Raw genomic sequence first — 5,402 nt, 5'->3', positions numbered from 1 at the left:
CCCGGGCTAGACGTGCTGCCTGGCGTAGAGCGCATACCATAGAGTTCTCGAGGGCGCGTCACGGAGGAGCCGGCTAGAGCGGCTCCCTCCCAGCGTGGGAGGCGGAGCAGGCGAGTTCTGCCAGGAGGCCGAGGCTAGAGCGTCGCAGCGGGCGGCCGCCATGTTGGCTCCGAGGGCGGGAAAGCGTCTCGTTCCCCTGAGGAAGCTGCGGGTGCGGCTTCGCCTCAGTCTCAGTCTCCTCGCCACTTTGAGGTGTTCTCGCCTCAGCCTCCTCGCCCTCACCCCTCTGAGGTGTCCTCGCCTCAGCCTCGTCACCCCTCTGAGGTGTCCTCGCCCCTCTGAGGCAGCTCATGTGCGAGCCCTGCCTTGAGGGGAAAGCCCCAACCCACAGTAGCCCGTGGCTGCCTTGCTAGGCCCGGCTGAGGAGAGCATCCAGACGTTCAGAAACAGCTCAAAGCAGGGGCTGGGGCACCAGCCCGAGGCGGGCGGATGGGGACACCCAGGCGTTCGGCTGAAGGCCCGGCCGGACACGGCCCGGAGAGGCGTTGGGGTCTAACGCTGGGAAAGCAGCCTCTAGGAAATCACGGGACAAAGAAAATCCTCAAATCAAAACGGTTCGGGTTTCCGAGCAGAGGGACGGGCTTTTCTTCGGGCGGACCGTCGCCCCGCGTCCCTGCCTCTTGGGGGCGCACAAAATGGAGCCGGTTTCCTGCCGAAGTGGCGCGGCGTTGTCGTGAAAAATTAAACAGCCGCCCCGGTTTGCAAGAGAGTTCCTGTTCGCTTCAGAGGTAGGTACAGAAACTTTTCCACGTACATTACCCGTACTGTTCGTCAGCATTGGCAACCCCACAGCGTTGAGGAGGATTGCTTTATCGGCGGGTCTGAAGAGGGCCAACAAGGCCAATCCGGGATCAATAAGTTATGTTGCACCTCGGGGTAGGACGGCCATCATAGAGGACAGTCCAGGTGTCTATACTAATACGAAACCCAACGCCTTTATGGCCTCTATTTTTCCCTTGAAAAAAATCAATCAATAGCTCTTGAAGAGAAAAATAGAGGACATAAAGGCGTTGGGTTTTGTATCAGTAGAAAACAAAGTAGCAGAAAACTGAGATGTCCTCTATGATGGCCAACCTACCTTGGGGGGCATGTTTCTGTGCCCGGGGGGTGGATCTGATTTCAAAGTTATTAGGGTCAGAAGGGACCTCAGTAGGTCATCGAGTCCGACCCCCTGCTGTGGGCAGGAAAGTGTGCTGGGGTCGGATGACCCCAGCCAGGTGCTTGTCCCGTCTCCTCCTGAAGACCTCCAAGGTAGGGGAGAGCACTGCCTCCCTTGGAAGGCCATGTTTTTGCTGCTCCTGCTGTCATTGTAAGGTTTCAAAGTACTTATGTCTCTATATCACATATGTCTATGTTGTTACATGCGCTTGTGCACATTTACTGTACTTTATGAGGTCTTTCATTATACACGTGCCTTCAAGCAGTCTGAGGCTCTGTGCTGCAGTTGAACTAATGGTCTAGACCTGCTTCGTCATTAGTTCCTTGGAACATCTGACTCCGATACGGAGGCGGTTGAGACATGGTTCGTGAGCCCCTGGTGGTAAGGACTCTGCTGCTGGAACATCCTTTTTAAGCTGTCAGGTATTTTCTTCAGCATCTCATTCCCCATCAGTAGTCATGTCTCCTTGGGTGCTGATAAGGAAGCTCCTGCATGATTTCAAATGTTTGTGTGCAGCTTCGAAGCACTGAGATCCCTGCAGCAGACTCTTCCTTCATTTGGGGCTGTCCTGGGTGATAATAATATCCCACAAGTTAATGTCAATATTACTTTTTTCAAGTTGGCCTTGAGGATGTCCTTGAAGCACTCTTTGCCCTCCCTTCTTCAGCATATGTCTCAACTGAGCTGGGGAAAATAAAACTTGCTTTGGGAGTCTGGAGTCGGACGCCCAGCTATTGTGGCCAGTTTAGCGAAGATGATGTCAGATGATCATCGCCTCAATGCTCGGGGTGTTCACTTGCGAGAGGATGCTGATGTTGGCACGTCTGTCTTCCCACTGGATTCGAAGGATCTTTCATAGGCAGTGTTGATGGTACTTCTCTAGTGACTTGAAATGTTTCTAGTACGTTGTCCATGTTCAAAATTTGTGAAGACACTAAATACATTTTGAGCTTGACCATCAGGACCCTCATGGATAATCCTAATAGCGAATGCCTAGAGTTGGTCTAATAAAAGATATCAAATTCACCCAAGGAACCTTGTCTGCCTAGAGCACCACATTGCACTCAAGAACTATATTGACATAGCTGTAATGAGCAAGATGTGGTGAGTGGGAGGTGGGCAACTCAAGATTGAGGAGGCAGCTATACACTCTTCTGGAAGGATAAACAAGAAGAAAAGTGCCTACTTCACAGAGGTGGTTTTGCTATTAAGAATGAACCCAAAAACCAACTCAACAAGTTCCATGTTGGAACTGACTGCCTCATGACTCTGTCTTAAACGCACCGCTGCCATCAGCACATCTGTCCCAACTCTTGATGCTGCTGCTGAAACCAAGGAGGAATTCTATGCCAACCTTCACGAGGTCCTTTCTGACATTCTGGAGGGAGACAGACTTATTCTGCTGAGCAACTTCAATTCCAGAGTTGGAAGGGATTACTATTCCAACAGAAGAGTCTAGATAGGGGTAGGCAACCCTCAGCATGCGTACCAAAGCATGGTACATGAAGGCATTTTGCTTGGCATGTGTGCCTTGGGATGGATGACAGGGAAGGGGGCTAGGACTGCACTGCCACAAGGATCAGGCACCTCCCAGCTCCCCCTGCTGCCACTTGGCCCTGGCATGGCAACTTCTTACAAGTTGAGGTTGCGGGTTTTTTTGGCACTGCCCAAAAACATTCCTGACACTGGGTCTAGAGAGAGAACAAAAACTATAGCCATCGCTTTTGGTTAGTGCTTAAAATTTCCCCCCAAGTGCAGATTTATTATTTTATTTGCAATATGGCACAACTGTTTATTTACATTAATATACAAATGATTTTTGTATACATTTCCTTTTTTGAAGGGATTATACAGTTCTAACAGTCATGTTTCACAAATGGATAATTGCAATTTGTTAGTGATACCTGTAAAAAATTTCTCACTAAAAGAAAATTAGAACACAATACACTAATAATACCTAAACATTACCATGTGGTTAGTCTCTATGGTCTCTGTAATTGTGCCTTTTGATGCGTTCAAAATTGCACTTTCCCCAAAAGGTAACGTTCTACTAGTTTAAAGCTGCAATACTGTTCCTTTTCTTCTGTTTACATAAAGATCAGTTGATGCACTGTAGACAGTGCAAACAAATTGCACAAGAGAATGAAAAGCCTCAGCAACTGGCCTGACAGGTTGCTGAAAGAAAAACTTCCAGTTGAGAGAACTTATTTAAACAAACAGGTAAGAATTAAAATAGACCTTATATTTTGAGAGCCTCTCTGAACAACTCAATTTCACAACATTTCATACTCAAGAAATCGCTTGTCAAAACAAGAATAAAAGCATTTAATTTTATTTTGCAACTGAAATATGAAAAATGGAATCAATGTACAAAACAGACATGAATAAAGCAAACATTGAATACTGTCACAAAACTTGTATGTAATATATAGCAGTGGTTAACTCAATCTCAGCACAGCTTAATTAGCGTAACATACCAAAGCAAAAATATCTTATGTCCATTAGACTGGTATATTTGCGTGTCTGTAATAAAACATGTAATTTTAAGCAATTCGTGCTACTTTGGGGTTTTTTTTTACATTAGCATTATTTCAGTACGGGTTAAAATAAAAAGTTATACCACTGAAAATGGACAAAGTTTAATGTTAGCCTCACCGCATAATAACTGCAGCTTACATTAAGAGTAAAGATCAAACGTGTAAATGTTGCAATATCTCTCGGCTAGAGTTCTTGATAATCTCAGGATGAAACGCAAGTATAGATTACCATTTTTATCTACACAAATATTTCAGGAGTGAATGAGAGCTACAAGTAAAAGCTGTACAGTACTAACAGGTAATGTTCCCTTTCTCTTCACAGTGATCCTTTCACAGCTACATTTTGGGTCCTAGTCAGAGTTTAGCCATTTACTGTAATGGAAGCAGGCTAAGCGTGATCCAACTAATCACTGAAGTCAGTGGGAATCTTTCCAGTGACTTCAATGAGTGTCAGTCAGGCTCTTAAATGAGATTTAGTTACATTGCATAGAGGGTAAATGACTTGTACTTTGTACATACATAAACCACACAGTATACAGCTTCCAGCTACGCGCAAATCAAAAGAATTCCAGTGATAACAGGGTAGCCATGACAGCAAAGGTCTCATACTGATGTCATCAGAACCTTGAAGAGCGTCATCTTTCCACTTTTGTATTATATAGTTATATTAGTTTGATATTTAATATATTCAGACATTTCACAAGAATTGATTTATGAACACTTTCCACTTTTAATTTTTTGTAGTTTTTTAAAACACTTGCTTTAACAAGATATACCGAAATGCTTACATTTTCATTGTCTGAGTTTCAAAACTAATCAATGTCTAATCAGTTTCACCTATTCAGTTTTGAGTAACTTTATTTTCCTATACTAACATTATGTGGTATTGTATTAGTAGAGAGGCAGGTTTGTTTTCTAAAAAATTCTCCAGTAAAATTTTAATACAATGGAAATATTTTACTGGGAATAATTTTCTTCCTTTCAAAAAGTCTCTTAAGTTTTGGCTTACATTTGACATGACAGTAATGATTTCCATTAAAATCTTGTATGAAAATATTCCTTGTGTTACCATTTTATATATAAACTTGATTGTAAAAGTTTCTTCTGTTTTAAGAAGAAAGCATTAGGGTTTTGAAATGTCTAGTCTCTTGAGGTAATTATAAATCAGCTTGTTGCTATGTGGTTGCTGCAGAGGTTGGATTGCAGCTTCGAAGTGACCAAACCAGCAGAAACCCAAGGTTTGGCCATTATGTGCTACAGTCCTGTTGTGAAAAAACCATAAATAAGTTTGAAGATTTCCCTCATATTCCCTGGAGCATGTAGGTACAGGTACAGCTGCAAAACCAAATTTTTGAAGACATGCTAGGAATGAAGTCTCTCCAGCCAGAAAATTAGCTGGTAAGAAAGGCTGTCAAATTGAAAAAACCTCTTGACACATTTCCAGGTTCGCAATAGTGGTTTGGGTCACTGAAAAGTCTCTTGGCACACTGCCATTTTGCTCATTTCACTATACTTAGCAGGAGGCAAACTCCAGAGTAATAATCTTTATAGTGCTGGTCACGGGCAAGGTTCATGATACTTCTACTCTTGGACCAGCTCTATAACACTATACAGATTAGCATCTGTTAGGTGTGAAATAAAACAAG

The 5,402-nt window shown here is 43.7% G+C and overlaps 1 long non-coding RNA gene across 1 annotated transcript; it reads left to right on the top strand.

The window, feature by feature from the left end:
- Positions 1-65: 65 nt before the first annotated feature.
- On the top strand, positions 66-3,770 carry LOC132245590 (uncharacterized). The gene is made up of 2 exons (XR_009457300.1): positions 66-788; positions 1,839-3,770. It is a non-coding gene; the product is annotated as an uncharacterized LOC132245590 (long non-coding RNA).
- The last annotated feature ends 1,632 nt before the right edge of the window (positions 3,771-5,402 follow it).

This window comes from Alligator mississippiensis, chromosome 15 (assembly GCF_030867095.1).
Source record: "Alligator mississippiensis isolate rAllMis1 chromosome 15, rAllMis1, whole genome shotgun sequence".
NCBI classification, from domain to species: domain Eukaryota; kingdom Metazoa; phylum Chordata; order Crocodylia; family Alligatoridae; genus Alligator; species Alligator mississippiensis.
Note: the sequence above shows the minus strand (reverse complement) of the source record. Positions and strands in the feature narration are given on the sequence as shown.